The 17745-nt window shown below is 40.3% G+C and overlaps 1 non-coding gene across 1 annotated transcript; it reads right to left on the reverse strand.

Annotated features, from left to right (window-relative positions):
* Positions 1 to 2921: 2921 nt before the first annotated feature.
* On the reverse strand, positions 2922 to 3085 carry LOC140939905 (U1 spliceosomal RNA). The gene has a single exon (XR_012166221.1). It is a non-coding gene; the product is annotated as a U1 spliceosomal RNA (small nuclear RNA).
* Between the last annotated feature and the right edge of the window lie 14660 nt (positions 3086 to 17745).

The raw sequence follows: 17745 nt of genomic DNA on the forward strand, positions 1-17745 counted from the left end.
GACCAGAGTCCTTTTCATTTTGGTGCCGGAGGCCGCTTTGTAGAGCAATAGGGTGTCAAAGGTTTCCTGTATGGAGACGTCGTCACCCAAGGTGAATGTAGTGTTGTCAGCGTATTATGACAGTTTGACTTGAACGCGTGAGCCAGGGTCTGTGATGCCTTATATTTGGGGGTTAGAGGGTATTCGGAGAGCAAGAGTTTCAGCCGTGAGAACGTATAGCGGCATAGATAACGCGCAGCCTTGGCGTAGGCCTCTCGAGATTGATAAAGGATGTTAACCATCCATTAACTTAAACGGAACTTGAGACAGAGTTATAGATAAGCTTTATCCAGCGGATAAAGTTTGGTCCAAAACCGAAGTGTTTGAGGGTTGAGAAGAGGAAAGAGTGTGATGTACGGTCGAAGGTTTTCATTTGGTCAATGGAAATTAGGGCCAGCAGTGTGTGTTTCATTTGCATAGCAGATTACATCGCAGATTAAGCTGAGGTTGTCTTTAATATTGTTCTGCCAGGGATGCAGGCGGTTTGGTCCGAGTTAATTATTGTCGGCAATACAGTTGTGGGGTGAGTAGCGAGTGCTTCAGTAAGAATCTGGTAATCAGTGGTAAGGAGAGTAATCAGTCACCAATTTTGAAGTTTAGTGCAGTCTCCTTTTTTAAACTCAAGGTAATCTCTTAAGGTAATTATTCCTCACCATTGCGTCCGGGTTAACAGACTGTGTTTAAAGTAATGGCTGAAAACTTGCGTGATTTCTGGGCCGAGAATAGGCCAGAAGTGTTTATAAAAGTTTGATGTTAGGCTGTTAATGCCCGGTGATTTATCATTTTCCATCTTTTTCAGAGCTCTTTCAAGTTAAGGGGCTGAAAAAGGATCTTCATACAATTGCTGAGAGTTGAGGGATACGAAGGTCAAAGAAAATTCGCAGAGTTGTTTATAGAAGGCAAGTGTTTCAATTAAAGTGTCACGAGTTGAAGTGATAGTGTAGAGATTCTCTCTTGTGAGTGTCTGTATGCTTTTATCCGCCTGCTTTTTCTTGCGAGCGAATAAAAATATCTACCGGTAGCACTTTTTTCTCCCTCTTCTGTGAAACAGGCTTTCGCTCTGATTTTAACTGCCTCAAGGTCACGCTGCCCAAGGACACTGATCTTTTGTTTGGCAAGGAGATAATTCTCTGTGTCCAAGGAATTTCCTGTTGTTGCTCTTTGATTCAGGTGTCTTAGGTCACGTTCTAGTCGTTTGCGTTCCTTGTGTTCTAGTTTACGTAAGGTAGTTGATGGTTCAGGTCAAGAGATAGAGACATTAAGTCATGATCGGAGTGAGGATATTCGAGGATAGTGCTGTGTAGTAGATAGGGAGAGATGGTTTGCGAGGTGTAGAAGCGATCGATGCGTGTACAAATAAAAGAATTCATTGTTCTTGTCTCTCTTCCGGTCCAAGTAAATTCACGTGTATGCGGGTTTCTGTTGCATCAGATGTCAATTAAATTAAATTGAGCCGTGAAGCTATTGAGTAATTGAAGTGCCGATTGTCTGGGTGCAGGGTCGCCGCCTTGTTTATCGAGGTCAGGATGTACAATGCAGTTGAAGTCACCGCCAAGAATATTGTAGTAGGTTGGTGATAAATCGGGTTCAAGAGAAGTGACAAGCATGCAATGAAATCTTGGAGTAAAAAGAATAGTGACCCCACGGGAAGAGTTGGTTCCGTTACTGTAGTAAATATCTCCAGACCATTCGCTTTGAAGTATAATACTTTCCCTTCGCCCGCTGCATAGGTGAGGCCTTTGCCAAACTCACAGACAGAACACTTGTATTTACACTGTAAGACTAGCCCGAACTATCAATTTCTCGGAAGTACACAAGTTAAAGCATATGATAACACTGAATGTATTTAACACTAGTTTAATTTACATCTCCTGTACATAATATAGCTCAAATTGATCCTTTTAAAAATAATAAAAAAAACAGTTCTCTTCTGATCACTGAAGTTAAGCCCTGTCACGCGGGGTAAGTACTTGAATGAGTGACTACCTGGGAATACCCCGTGTTGTTGGCTTGTTCTCTTCTTATTTTTTTGAGGAATTTTTCTATCATTTCTGCTGTTATACCCCTTGCTGGAATGTACCTCTGCTGTCAGTTCCAAAGTTACGCGGCGTTATTACTCCAAGCAATTGAGTCGCGAGGTCATTCTTTCACAATAATATAGCTTGGGCATAGACTGCTCGTTCATTCCAGAGCAGATGTCAATGTTCCATTTTGATCTGTGTCTTCAAATCACCCTTTGTGACGTCACTTTTTTCAAATCACAGCTTCCAGAAGTCTACATTTGCCTTTAAGTGCAACTACAGGCTGAGAAAACGGCCGCAAATGCCAGAGAAAGGGTCAAATAAAATTTGCCATTGATCATGACAAGACCAACTTAGCTAACACTTGTTTTTAATAGCTAGACAGTTTAAGTTAAACACCAAAACCAGCACTGTGTGGTAAAGACAAACGAGAGAAGGGGTGAGGTAAATATATACAAGGAAACAAGTTCTGGTTCAAAGATATGTGAGATATGTAATCAAGGGAAAGACTGATATTGGTGATCCTGGTTGCTTGCTTTTCTACTGTCTACCATCCTCTTTCTTAACATCCCTTGCGAATTTCACTTCACTTTTGAGAGTGCCACGAAAAACATTTCATTCTCTACTGCGCTGCTTTTTAATTTATGTTAGCTTAGCTAGAAATCAACTTCAAGCAAACATAATCCAAAAAAATTTACCATCTTTCTAAGTCCCCAGAGAATTCTCTTCTCCATTCACTCTTTCTCTGTGATTTCCCCTTCCCCTGTATTTGAAACAATCAAATGCAGGTTAGTATTTGATTCCTTGTCGCACATTCTTTAATAACTGGCCAACCGCGCTAAATACAATTACTACAAGACCCGGGGACTAACATGGATGCAGGTCCCCACTATCAGAAACTGTAAGCTCGAGTTACCCACATCTGGGGTAATTGCAAGGGTCAACCCAATCGAAGTGAAATGAGAGGGCATCTCCTTGAGAGGACGGCCTCCTTGATCAAAGTGCCTCCCGCGTCTGGTAAGTTTTTTTTTGTTTTGAGGCGGGCATCCAAGGCAGAGTGCAATGCAAGTCGCCCATTTTATGACATAGAACATTGCCATATGGCCACAGCACTGATCGACGCCAAACTATGCATTACAAGTTAACATGCCTCAGGATGGGTGCGCAAGCACGCCCAAATCGCTGGGGTAATGGGCCCCGCCACCCCTTACAAGAACACACAACAGGATGAACATACGTAAGGCAAGATGGCATGGCAGGACAAGTTGAAAGTTGCGAGAGGCACTAACTACAACTATCTAGAGCTAACTACACCATGAAAATAACAACTGGGAGACACTCCACGAGACTGATGGCGTGCTATCTGTTGGAACAAAAAGACCAGGCAGCAAAGCAGGGGCCAAAATCCAGGGAAAACAGGGACAATTTAACAACGCCAAAGTACACCAAAAGACAGACAAACACGAGCCAAAGAGCACTCCCATGACACTGATGGGGCTCGCTATAAGGTGTAAAGACTATGTACACTCCTGCAAGAGAGGAGACAACTAAATATCCAAGATCAAAGAGAAAGTAAGCTTAACTTAGGCGATATTAATTAAAGTGGCCATGTATAGTAAGAGGCTGTATACAAAAATCAGCTGTCAGGAAAAGGAAACGGAATTTTTACCAGTTATTTTACAGAGGTCAGGGCCAGTGGACCAAAAATTTTCTTTTTCATCTTGTTTTGCAGATACAATGGGGCAGGAAATATCCCTTTTAATCAAGTTAACAATTTGAGTCGTGCTTAAAACAGAATTTCCAAAGGTTGCCAGATTTCTAGTTTGCCAGATCCAAAACAAAACCGTAGCAGTCGTGAAACAATAAAGTGAAAAAGAAGGAGAAGAGGTGTGACAAGAAAAAGGAAAGAAAAAAGAGGAAGGACTAACAGAAAAAGGACGATCAGAAAGACGGGGCAAGTGGGATGCAAAAAAATTCCACACAGTGTGCACATGAGTGCAAAACAAAAACAATGTTCAATTGTTTCAACTTGGAAATACAAGGCACACTTGTCAGTTTTATTCTTGTATCCCCAAGTTTTTAGAATGTAACGGAAATGGATGTGTGATGAATGATTAATTAAAGTAAACCAGTTTTCTTGTTTTCAATGAGCTCAAGACCGGACTTACTCCACACCGTGGCCCACCGGTTAATCAGCCTTTCATGTGAAGTGGCCCAAAAACCGGAGGAATGCGGAGAGTAGCTAGGAAGCTCCAAAACAAGGCTATACAAATTTTTACAAGAAAAATCATCCGGGAGATAGCCTTGTTTACTGTGAAGAAAAGTTAAAAGAGAGAAACATTTACGACAAAAACAAGGTTCAGGGGACAAGGACACAGAGTGAGAAAAAAATCAAAACACTGATCAAGATTGGTGAAACGGCTTCAATGCCATTTGCATGTGGTGAATCCCTCCCGATATTGGGAGAGACTCGACAAGTGCAAACTGTTTCAAAGTGTACAATGTCCAGACAAGTGTTGTCAATGGGGGTTACACAGTGCTTCCGGCTAACAGTTTTTGTTTGTATTCAAGAGAAACCCAGCTTGGTGGTGGTAGTATCCTGCTAACATGCCAAAATCTTCTAGCACCAAGAACATTAAGAATCATCCCCCTACCCAAAAAAAGAGAGATCTCTTTGTGACCACAAAACGAAATCTTTTGTTAACTTATCCAGTTTAGGTCCCCAATTATCTTCTTCCACATTAACCAAACCATTCGAAAAATAACCACCTAGGATCTAAAGTTTATTGACCCATTTGATGCCGAAGTTGGAGGAGCAATTTGCTCACCAGTTCGCAAGCCACATTGTTCTTCAATTCCAGAGTCTGGTAGCTCATGAGGGGCATCATAAATGGTCAGGTAGGTGTAGGTAGTGCTAGCCAATCGCACAAAGTGACAACAACACTTGACGTGAAAGGATGGGGTTGCTTGAAACTCATCTCTGATTTCTTGCTTGGCAAACGTGATCATAACTTCATTTTTCCGTTTGTGTTGTAAACATCGTACAGACTTGATTGGAATACCATCCCTGCGAATGGCAGCTAAGGGATCTTTAGTAGGGACAAAATCATAAGCCGAGCATGGACGATCAGGTAAGGGTGGCATAAGTCATCGTTAGCCCAGTTATCCGAGTGGTCAGGATGAGAAGAGGCAGTAACACCAGCATATGAAGATTGCACTTGTGGTACATTATTAACGGTAGCAGCAGCAGAAGATGACACTTGTGGTACATCATAAACAATGGCGGCAACAGAAACAGGATCACTTGGAGCAGTATTTTGAGCTTGCAAGGCTTCTTGCTGTTCGACGCAGTTAGCCTAATCAGCTAATCCAGCATCAGAAGTCATGATCTAAGAAAAACGACCCTAGGCCGTTCAAAGCAAACATCGCTTATGAAGAATTTAGGGCAAGGGGCTATGCCTTTCCCTCCCAGCAGGTACTTAGGCCTACTTCCCACAAACAAACAAAAAATCCAAACAACTGTTCCAGTTTTCTGTGACTTGAAATCGCTGCTTGTGACATCACTTTTTTCGAAGTGAAAGTAAACATCCCCCAAGATTGGTGACAGCATATTCCAAAGAACATTTTCTTTTGGTAATGTCAAACTGGGTGGAAACGTTACGTGGGTGTACCGCGTTTGCCCAATCAGTCCCCTGCAACAGGTCTTAATCGTCGGCGCATTGTGGGTGCTGAAATCTCCTTAAAATTTCTCAGAAGGAGTCTACACCATCTTTGAGTGGATTTGATGATCGGTACAGGTAAGGAAGGGTTGGCAAGAATGAAACGTACCATATCATATGCCTAACTGTCAACAGCTTTCAATAGCTCTGAAGTGGCTTCTCAAGGTTGACATTCTGGTAGAAAGGCTTCAGGAGTCATGTATGCTGGATGTGCTCTATTTAGTTGCTGTACCTTTGATGAGAGGAGAGTCTGCATTTGAATTATGGCTCATCGTCATTCCCCAAAATCCGCTATTTTGTAGATAACTGGCTGGCAGTTCCAAAGAATTGTAATTCACCTTCAGGCATTTGAACATGGTGCTTGTTAGTTAACAAGGTGTTTGCCAGGTTTAGGTCTCTGTGCACGATGTCGTTGTCGTGGAGAAATTTAAGGCCAACTGCATCATCTGTTGCAATTATGGGTACAACATGTTCAAATCCTTTGAAATCGTAATGCGAATGAACACGCCCAAGAAGTCTGATAACAAACTAACAACTTTTTTGTCAAACGGTTCAAAAGAAAACACAACATATTCTGTAATTATAGCATACGGGCAGATGCATAGTGCCTTAAAGGAAATGACGTTTTGGTGTCCCCTGACACTATTCAGAAGCTTTACTTCTTTGGTGAATTCCTTTCCAATACCAGTAATTTCACGGGGAATTTTCAACACAACATCTCTTCCCGATAATGAATGACATTTACGACTCTGTAAGCCCCCTGCCCTAACAGAGTTTGCTGGTCAACCTCACTCCAATCAAAATGAGCCAAATCTGTGAACAATTCCTTATCCGGTGTTTTTTGCTTTCACTTTGGTATACGAAAGGACATTTTGTGCGATACTTCGAACTTCTAGTCACATAGCTTAGACGCACTGAGAAACACAGGTGGATTTAGTGCTGTGTAGTATTACTAAAAATAGATAGACCCCCTATGTGACTCTGACAGTTTCCACGGTCAGCGTTTCGGACACAAAAATTATCTGTAAAATCAGGAATAATTTTGTTTATGGTGTTCTTAACTAATAGGCAGAACTGCCACACGGCATGAAAACATGGTCTAAGAAATTCAAATAAATCCTTAAAATCTGACAAACAAAGCGACTAGGTCTTTGTAGGCTGCTAAAATTCAATAGCTGCCGTCACATCAGTGGCTCTCTCACAGCGCAGTGGGAATATAACATGACAACATATATGTCCAAAATCACAGATGTAGAGGAAAAAGACGTGGCTTAAAGAAGGTATGCTCTGGGATCCTTAGCAAGCCTTGTATGCACCACACAAAACAGAATTCTGTTATGATGTTTGGTATGTTTGGTAGTGGGGTGGGTTACATAAATCATGATCTAAACTTTTGAGTGGATTTTGCTGGCTTTTGTGTACAATAATAATGTGCTTTCCGTTTTCATCTTAAAATGTGAATAGTGGTTAGGACAACTGTATTAAAAAAAAAAAGAAGCGGCTACACAGTGGAAGGTTAGGTATCAGCGCACTTATACAGAGCTTGCACTGTGGAATTACTCGACCATAAATACAGTCATATTAAAAGTAGCAGTGTTTCATATTGTGCAATTAAACATAAAAAAAGCATGAAAAAAGCGAACATTTAGTTTGCTACCGGTTCCTTTTTTTCTGTAGCGCTTTGTTACATTATTTTCTGTCCCTTTCTAGGTTGACTGACATGTACATTTTATATTTTTTTCAGCTAACCATAGGGAATGCTGTATCACTGCCCTGTCCAGTAATTTGCCTTTACATTGGACAAGTGATTTTTTGTTATAGATATCTCATGGCAACAAGCAAATTCCTAAATCATTTGCCCTCGATGTTTTCATGTGAGAATGGTTCAAAAGTGCGTCGCGTATAGCTACAGAAATACAAAAGTTGAAAAAAAGGGCAGCAGAAATGTGTTGTCAACACTTTTCTGTTGACCTGCGGCTCATCGTATATGTGAGCTGGCAAAAGATGACACCATTTCGTCCGTGGCAGAAATAAAATTACAATAATCTTGTAGAGGGCTTACACGACCTCTGAGCCAAAATGGTGCAAAATCGAAAAACACGTACTCTAGCATCATGGCAAGAGGTTTTTCACAGACAGCTTTCATCACAACGACGTATTTGTCATGCATTGATTTCAGGATCTGCGCTTCCTTTAAGAATAGTTGTTTCTTGCGGTCTTGATGCTTCCTTGGTGGCAATATACTCAATTTTCCCACCAAGAGATACATGTGACAGGAGATAGAAAGCATCACATTCTTCCAGTCAAAATTAGCTGGCAGTTCATCAAAACATAATCAGCATGCCAATGGTTTCCATGATTTAAGCCAGCAGGGCTCCCCTTGCATCAAGAGCCTGGTCAGACCGGGGTAGACCAGGGTCAAAGTCTGGCCCAAAAGCCTTGGCGGGGCTGGCCAAGTGATAAAAATCTGGGGAAGCCGTGGCTAGCCCGGCCAATACCATAACAGAGCAAATGGCCTGGCTTGACCAGGCTAGCTGTGGAAGCCAGCCATAAGCTTGACCATTAGCCAGCTGTAAATGCCAGGGCTAGCTTGGCTGTCACCTTTGATTCCGAGGTTTTACAGCTGCCCTCTGAATTATAAGCAGAGCAAACTAGCCCTGTAACCATACGAGCCATTAAGATGAAAAGGCCATGAAAGGTCATGGTCAATGAAATTTTTCACTTCAAGTCATCAGTACTCCTTTTTATGGCATAGTCTTCATATGCTGCGTCATTCTGCTGAGAGAATTAATGCGTGCTAAATATAGAAAATGTATTAATTTTTTCCTTCAAAACATCTGACGTACAACCAAGATTAACTAAAGAGCTATATTACAATGAATAAATGTTAATCATGATAAAATGCAAATTAAATGTTATATTATTCATCTTGTTAAAACGTAATAGTTATAGTGTATCTATTAAAATTTTCCTACTTTGAACAAATAGGTACAGGGGTTTCAAAATGAACTGAAGGTCCACACATCAGGCAGGTGCTAGTGCTAGTTTTTTTTTACCTTATTACTATTGCAGCGATGTATTAAGATTACATGTACAAAAAGCATATAACCTTGTGCAACTTCTACTATGAATTAAAGTTCAAATAAACATATCTACAGGCTGCATTATAATATGAAAAATTTTGTTTCGTCAAATACCATAAGCTGTATAAAAGACATACCAGATAATTATTTTTCTCGAGGGAATTTTTCTTCTGTTTGCCCTTTGTCATATGCGAATCCGTTTTGCAAGAGGGGTATTTTCATCAGATTCCTCCGATATCTTCTCACAGTTGAAGCAAATTATAGAATGGCAAGCATTAGCGAAGTGTGATGGTGAATGGCAGCATGTTTTTGGTTGTCCCACACAAGGAAATTGAACAAATATTTTCCGAACCGCGTGTAACTTCAAATTGGGCTGTTCATTCTCACCCAGTAATGACGGCTTCCATCCTGTACATTTTCCCATCCAGGTTCTCGGAAAAACCCCCAACAATAGGTAATAACTTCACAGAAAGGAGCAAGGTGCTGGATTATAGTTGTATTGGGTAGCTCGGGTGGTGCATCAAACACTTGAACAAAGGTTAGCGGGTGGTCAACATCTTAGATTTTTGTACTGGGCGCCATTTTCTTTCAAAACACTGGAACAAACAAATTTTTCTTTCACTTCAGCTTTCCGGAAGGTCTACAGGATCTCACCACTCAATTTTCTCTGAAAACATGCAATACTCGAACCATCCAAACCCGTGGTTTGCAAGGCACCCAAAACATCGTTCGAAGGTAAGCATATTTGCGGCATGTTGTCTGGTTTGTTTTCGGGAAGAATTTCTGTGAGATGGTCCATGAGAAAGGAAATTTGCAAGCCAGATGATTCGTAGCCTTACAAATATTGCAAGCAACAGGAGTGGGGCAATTGCTGGCCAGGTGACCGGTTTTTTCACAGTTGAAACATTATCGTATGACAGGCTTTGGCAAAGTGTGAGGCTGAGTGACAAAGGCAGCATGTTTTAGGCTGTCCAACATAGTGGAACTGAATAAAGTTCTTGCCGAATGGCGTGTAGCTGGGAATAGGCTTTTTCATTCGGACTTGATAATGGTAGCTGTGGTCCTGAACATTTTCCCATCCAGGGTCACGAAAAAATCATTCACTATAATCTGCTAAATGTTAAATGATTGCTGAGTCAGGGAGTTCATGTGGTGCGTCGAAGATTTGCACAAAAGTAAGTGGGCAGTCAACATCTTCAATACCGTAAGGAGCACCATTCACATTTAAAACACTGGAGCAAACGAAGCGTTCCATAAGTTCTGCCTTCAAAATGTTAAGAAGATCTCCCCACTAGCTTTTCATTGAATGCATGCCATGCTTAAACCATCGAGGCCAGCTTCTTGTAAAGCAGAAAAAACATTGCACAAAGGCAAACAGATTTGAGGCCAAAAAAAGCAGTTAGCGGTCGCCCCGGTAAACGGTTGTCGTCCTCTGATCATACAACAGGTTCCCCAACTTCTCAAGCTACAACTTGTTTAAAACGGGCAGGTAAAATGGCCCGTGAGCAACAGAACTCACATTTTCACATGATTCACTTGAGACACTTTAAACACTGAGCGAAGCAAAGCAAGCATTGAACCGTGAGTAAAAGAAAACAGATTGAAAATTCACCACGAAAGGCTGAGGGAAGAGACGAGAAAGGGTGGGGGTTAAGGTGGCCCACACCCTCTTAGCTCTGGAACAATATTGGAAAAATGATGATCAATAGTTTCTCTTCGACCACAATGGGCGCAGAGGTCTGAGTCCGAGTATCCCCAAGATTTAAGGGAATCTCTCACTTTTACAGCTCTCAATGTAATAAACCAGGGTAAATCATTCTTATAGTTTTCTGTCAAGGAATCATGAATAAGGGATCAATGAGTGGAAAGAGATAGTGGGTAACCCAGTATAGTGGACCACCTGTACAGGAGAACAGGGATCGAGGTAGCATCTTTTAGCAATTCGCCATAACAATTCTTAGAAGAAAAATAAAAACTCGACTTAGCTGGTATTCTCCTAGTCACTGTTACCAAGGAGTTAAATACACATTCATCATACTTAGACGGGGCCAAGGCACTAGGGAAGGAATTGTCACGTAGATGTGACCACTCCCCCCTGAGCCTGGCGAACTGAGAACCAATAAAATAAATCATTATCAGAAACTCTTTAGTGTCTGGGATGTCAATGGTATTCACTAGAGCTGAGACCTTAAGGGCTGTGCTCTTACACACAAATCAATGAGGCCTAGGCCACCTTGTTGAGCTGAGACAGATAGAGACTTTGTACTAACAGTCTCTATCTTGGACCCCCACAGAAAAGGAAAAACAAGTTTCTTCAATCGAGAAACAACCCTCTCTGGGGTGGGTAAAATCTTAGCAGGGAACTAAAACTTACTTGCTCCGAGAAGATTAACAACAGGGACTTTCCCGACAAGGGATAAGGAGTGACACTTCCACAAATTTAGATTAGATTCTAACTAAGAAATTCTAGGTAGCCAATTGTCTGGATTGACATTGACTAACCCATTGGAAAACTAGACGCCACAAATTTTCATTTTTGTAACCCATGATAGCAACAGAGGGGTATCAGGTCTAGAGCGCTAAGCACCTAGCCACATACCTTCAGTCTTACTCAAATTAAGTTTCGCACCAGTACCTCTCTTGTATTTGCGTAACAAATAAAATAAATTTTGCAACAAAAAGGTGTCTTAAACAAAGCAGGTTGATTTGTCAGCATACTGTCTGATCTTCAAATAACTATTGGCACCAGGAAGGAGAAAACCTTGAATACCAGTATGATTACGAACATTCTGCACAAGCACTTCAGCACAGATAACATAGAGAAGGGGAGACAGTGAGTCGCCCTGTCTCACTCCTCTCTTCAGAAACATTTTCTGTCAGAAAGCCATTGGCTATAATTTTCGTGGATGCTCCATGGTATAATGTAGAAATCCACTGTGAAAAACTGGGGCCAAAACCAAAGTGCTCTAAAGTACCACATAAAAAGGCATGGTCAACGCGATCAAAGGCTTTCTCTTGATCAAGACTTATAAGAATACTGGTCTCATTAGTAGTGTTTATATGGTCTAAAACGTCTCGAAACAAGGCTAAATTTTCAAAAAATGGTCCTATCAGGCACAGAACAAGTTTGGTCTTCTTTAATAATTGATGATAAAACTTTGGACAGCTGACTAGCAATTGATTTTGAACAGATTTTGTAGTAAACATTAAGCAAGGAAATTTTGTAGGAGTTTCTTATCCCCCATTTGAAGAGGATTCGAGCGACATTTTCTTGCAGGGAATCACGTAAAAAACCTTTTTCAAGACTGAAATTAAAAACTTTCAATTTTTCAATAGATGAGGATCAAGAAGGTTCCAAAATTTAACATAAAATTCCTAGCGGAGGCCATCAGGCCCTGGAGTTTGCCCCGTTGAGAGACCTCGTATGGCAGTGGTAATTTCAGTAAAGTTCAAACCTCCTTCACATAATTCTCGTTTGTTGTCATCGAAAAGGTGTCAATTTGACTTAAAGTTCATTTTGAAAAGAAACATCAATTTGATCAGCTGAGTACAATTGTGAATAAAAATCATGAGTTTGCTCAATATCATCCTAAGATGTGACTTCTACTCTAGTTTAATTGATAACAGATTTGACTGTTTTACTGTGCCCGATGAGACTCTAATTTAAAAAAATATTTACTGGGTTGTTCTCCCTCCTCAAGCCACTGGGCTCTGCTTCTGATGTGCACTGATCTGTGCTGTTCTAAAAGAATTGCTTTCAATTCGCTTTCAAGACTGTCAATGGTTTGCTTAGCTGCAACATTTCTGGTGAGGAAAGCGCGGCGGGCATAAAGGGAATTAGTATTGCGAACTCTATCAAGATTTTATTTACGAGATTTCTGTCTCCCAAAAATTAAAGCTGTTTCTCTAATAGATTCTTTTAAAAAATCCCACAACTCGTGGATAAAAGAAAATGCCTCTATGATTTCAACATGAGCAGAAGTAAGTTCCAAAAATTTGCGAACAGGAAAGTTCATCCTTCAGCAAATCTAAATTTAGCCTCCAAATTCCAGGACCACGTGAGTAAACATCACGTAGATCGAGAGATAAATGAACACTGTCATGATCCGAAAGCACAAAAGGAAAAATTTCTCAAGTTCTAGCATTAAAAGACAAATCAGGATCTATGAAAAATTTAACCAGTCTAGTACCTATAGATTTATCTGAGTTGAACCAGGTACATTCATTTTGACGGCCATGCAGTTTTCGCCAGATGTCAATCAATTTGAAGTGCGTGTGAAAATCAGTCAAATATTTTGCTTGGAAAAAACCCCGCCGTGTTTATCCAAAACGTTTTCAACGCAATTAAAATCACCAACAATAATTTTCAAAGCATTTGGGAAGAAAAACTCCTGTAAACTCTCATAAAAGCATCTCCTTCAGTCAAATTCGTGGGAGCATAAATATTAACAAGGTTAAAATTAAGTTCACCTAAACTCGCCAGAACGCTAACAATACGGCCTGAGGAGTGCCACTGCCACTTTTTAATTTCAAAATCAGAATTTTCCCGGACAAGAATAACAGTTCCACCTTGTTTTCCCAAGGCTGGAGATCAAAAACCAGGATCGTTCCATTTTGAACTGTAAGCAGAAATAAGAGAATCATCACTCATTAAAGTTTCTTGCAAACAAACAAAATCTGCGTGTGAATTATTAGCAAAATCAAAAATAGCATGCTGTTTCAACCACTTCCCATTGCTGTTGCGCTGCAGACATGACACATCCGAACTATTCACATTGGACTCTCTTAAAGCGTGTAATACATCAGTGGCATGAAAAAAGCGGTCAAAGGACAGTTAGGCAAAGCGTTTTCATCTTGAACAGGGATAGCAACAGCACTCACATTTTTCTCAGCAACCACCGCTGAAAAAGACGGTACAGGAACGGAAAAAACAGGGTTTTCGGGCCCAGATAAATTAGCGACTACATCTTCTTGCAAAACAAACAGAAACAGCGCTCAAGGGAGCGACACTCCCAGCATTTGTAGCGGACTCCATGACGTAGGCACGTGATCCTCGCGTGGGATCCACGTGAGAAAATCGCTTCAGAAAAGGTTAAATTTTTAGAAAATGACTAGTCAAAGCATGACAGGTCACAAAAAGAACAGTCTAAAATCAAATTGTCAAAAAACTACAGTCCTAATGGCATAAGTTTTTTTCACTTTTAAAACTATTTAGTCAAACAATTGATTGCTCATTAGTTTACAGGCTACTTAACTGAACATGGAATCACAGGAAAATCAGCAGCTAAAAAATAAAATTACATGAACAGAATATCCACAAATGTCTCTTGAATAACTCTTGAATGTCCATTAATTGTCTCTTAATTGTCCCTTGATTATCGCCCTTAATAGATAAATTTGATCTAAAGAAGAAGGCTTTCCTTGCTAAAAGTGAAAAGACAAAACATCACCACGCAGAGAACAAAACCCTGTAAGAACCCATTGTGACAAAAACTTCTCCCGGGCAAGGCATTGAAAATCAAGCTTAACTTGACCCTTAATTGAATGGAGCAGGAATTTAATTATAGCACGATGGTCTTCATTAATTACCATTATAAAAAGTACTTTTGTTGCAGAAGATCCAAATAGAAAATAAAACATTCTTAATAATAAATCGTGCCATGAAAGCCTTCTTCAAACTAGGTTGTCGAAACCGTAAACGGAAAATAGTTGCTAAACTGGCAATGCATAGCCCGTAAGTGAAGGAAGCATAGGCCGGAAGTGCGACCATAGGCATTTAGAGGGCGCGCAATTGACGAAACAGTGATCAATTGTTTTCTTACGAGGACAAACACCGCTTCGGCCATTAGAAATGTAACCCCAATTTGGGAGAGAATCACATACTTTGATGCCGTGTAGGGCAATCAACCAAAAAAAAGATCATTCATTTTATTATCTGTCGAGTCTCTCACCCTGGTCCAGAAATCGGTAGCAGGGAAATCGGGACCAAGGAAAGGGGCCCAGCCGCGGTGTACTCTCGGAGGCAAAGACTTAAGACTAAGGAGATGAGCATAGATAACACTAGTAGTAAGCTGAACCTTATCCAGATTTAAGCGTAATAGAACATTCAAACATGAAGAATAGAAAGAGGTCGGAAAGAAGGAACTAAGCGAAGAGTTGTCGCGCAAGCTCTCCCAATCCTTATGCAAATGTGCAAGATGCCAGCCAATAAAATATTTACAAAGAAAAAAGCTCTAATCCTCTAAATTGCGGATCGTATTAATCAAGGAGGCAGTGCGAAGAGCCTCACATTTTAAAACAAAATTTGTGAGGCCCAACCCACCATCATTCACACAATAACCTGTATTAGGAGCAACGGTCTCGAGACGTAATCCCCACAAAAAAGGCCAAATAATTTGATTAACACGATGAACAACCCAGTCAGGGAGTAACAAAATAGAAGCAAGGTAGAGAATTTACTTAAGCTAATAATATTAATAAGCATTGCTTTCCCGATAAGAGAGAGACTCTGAGACTTGCATAAATTGATCGACTTCTCAAATTTATTGATCTTCGGCTGCCAGTTATCCTGCTCAACCTAGACTGTACCAAACTATACCCCCAAAACTTTCATCTTCTTAACCCACGTACCAAAGAACTCGTCCTCACGTCATTTAAAAGCACGCACCCACATAGCCTCAGTTTTACTACGCCTTAACTTTGCCCCAGAGCCTCTCATATAGGGAAACAACATCAAAAAGCGCAGCTAAAGAAGGGAGATCCCTTAAAAAGGTAGTTGTATCATCAGCATAATTACGGACCGTGAAACAAGTATCTTTAACACTAGGAAGGAGAAAGCTTTTGACATGCGGATCAACTCTAATTTGTAATGCAAGAACCTCAATACATAAAACGTATAACAAAGGAGAAAGGGATCTCCTTGTCGAACACCTCGTCTAAGAAAAATTTGATCGGTAAGCCACCCATTAAGTAGAATACGCATGTTAGCGCCACGGAAGAAGGTGGGAACCCACTTAAGAAAATCGGGTCTGAAACCAAAATGCTCTAGGAGATTTAACAAAAAGGTATGATTAACACGATCGAAAGCTTTCTCCAGATCGAGGTTAACTAAAATTCCAGGTTCATTAGTATGTTCAATGAAATCAGGGACGTCACGCAATAGAATGAGATTAGATGAGATCGACCTACCTGGAACAGAACATGTCTGATCCGGGTCAACTGAAACACTCATAACCTCCGAAAGACGCAAAGTAATAGCTTTAGATACAATTTTGTAATCGACATTAAGCAAGGAAATAGGGCGCTAATTTTTTAGCTCCTTGATATTACCTCTCTTCTTGAAAATTAAACGTGTAACACTCAATCACATTGATGCGCAAAGAGAACCCTTACTAAAACTGTCGTTGTAAACATTAACTAAAAGAGGCCCAAATAAATCCCAAAAATGTAAGTAGAATTCAAGTGTAAAACCATCCGGCCCAGGAGATTTATTGAGCGAGAGAGACTTAGCAGCAGCAGAAATCTCTGGCAAAGAAATGGAGCCCTCGCATGAATCATGCTCTAAATCGCTTAATTTCACTGTAAGATTAGAAAACAATTGCCTTTGAGAAAATAAATCAACAGGCTTGGCGGCAAACAACTGGGTGTAAAAATCCACGTGCGCCTATTCGATAGCTGGACGGGAAGAGACTTCTACAACTTGAGAATTAAAAACAGAATTAATAACATGTTTTGCAGCCCGCTCCTTTTCGAGCTGGAAAAAGAAGCGAGTGGGCTTTTTGCCCTTTTCTAACCAGTGAATCCTACTCCTAACCTTAGCCCCCTCTACATCGAAAAGATGCTAAGCCTTAAGTTGTGCCTCCAAAGAAGAAATCTCAGCTGCAATGGACATGTCACCCTGGACCAAAAATTGTTTCAAATTAATTATAAGATTTGTTAATAACACCCGCTCACGACACAAGGCTTTGCGCTTAGATTTAGAATAATCAATAATATCAAGCTGTAAAGAAGAGTTGCAAAATTCCCACCAGTCACTCACAGATTCAAAATATGAAACACACGAAGAAAGATCAGAAATACGATCCAAAATAAAAGAAAAAAATAAGAATCAGAAAGTAATGAATTATTAAATTTCCACACACAGCGGCCACTGGGAGTAGTACTAGCCAAATTCACATATAAATTAAAAAATCATGATGAAAAAAACAACACGGCAAAAGAGTACACAAAGACGTGGATTGAACAAGACTTTCCGAGATCAATAACTTATCTAAACACGAACCGATCGAAAAATCAGAATTAAACCAAGAGACATCACACAAACGCGGGTGCAAGTTGGGCCAGATATCAATAAGATTAAAGGCAGTCCGAAAATCAGTTAAATAGGCTGCTAATGAAATATTTCCTCCAAACTTAACAAGATCGCGTTCATAACAATTAAAATCGCCACCAGCAATCAGAAAGTCAGCGGGAAAGAAAAGTTCATGTAAAGACTCGAAAAAGGATTACGCTGTGTGAGACTGGTGGGCGCATAAACTAGCCAAATTAACATATAAATTAACGAAATCATGAACAGAAAAACAACACGGTGAAGGAGTACACAAAGACATGGATTGAACAAGACTTTTCGAGATCAAGAACTTATCTAAATGTGAACCGATCAAAAAATCAGAATTAAACCAAGAGACATCATGCAAACGCGGGTGCAAATTGGGCCAGATATCAATAAGATTAAAAAAAGCAGTCCGAAAATCAGTTAAATAGGCCGCTAATGAAATATTTCCTTCAAACTTATCAAGGTCGCATTCATAACAATTAGAATCGCCACCAACAATCAGAAAGTGAGCGGGAAAGAAAAATTCATGTAAAGATTCGAAAAAGGAT

This window comes from Porites lutea, chromosome 5, assembly GCF_958299795.1.
Source record: "Porites lutea chromosome 5, jaPorLute2.1, whole genome shotgun sequence".
Classification (NCBI taxonomy): Eukaryota; Metazoa; Cnidaria; class Anthozoa; order Scleractinia; family Poritidae; genus Porites; species Porites lutea.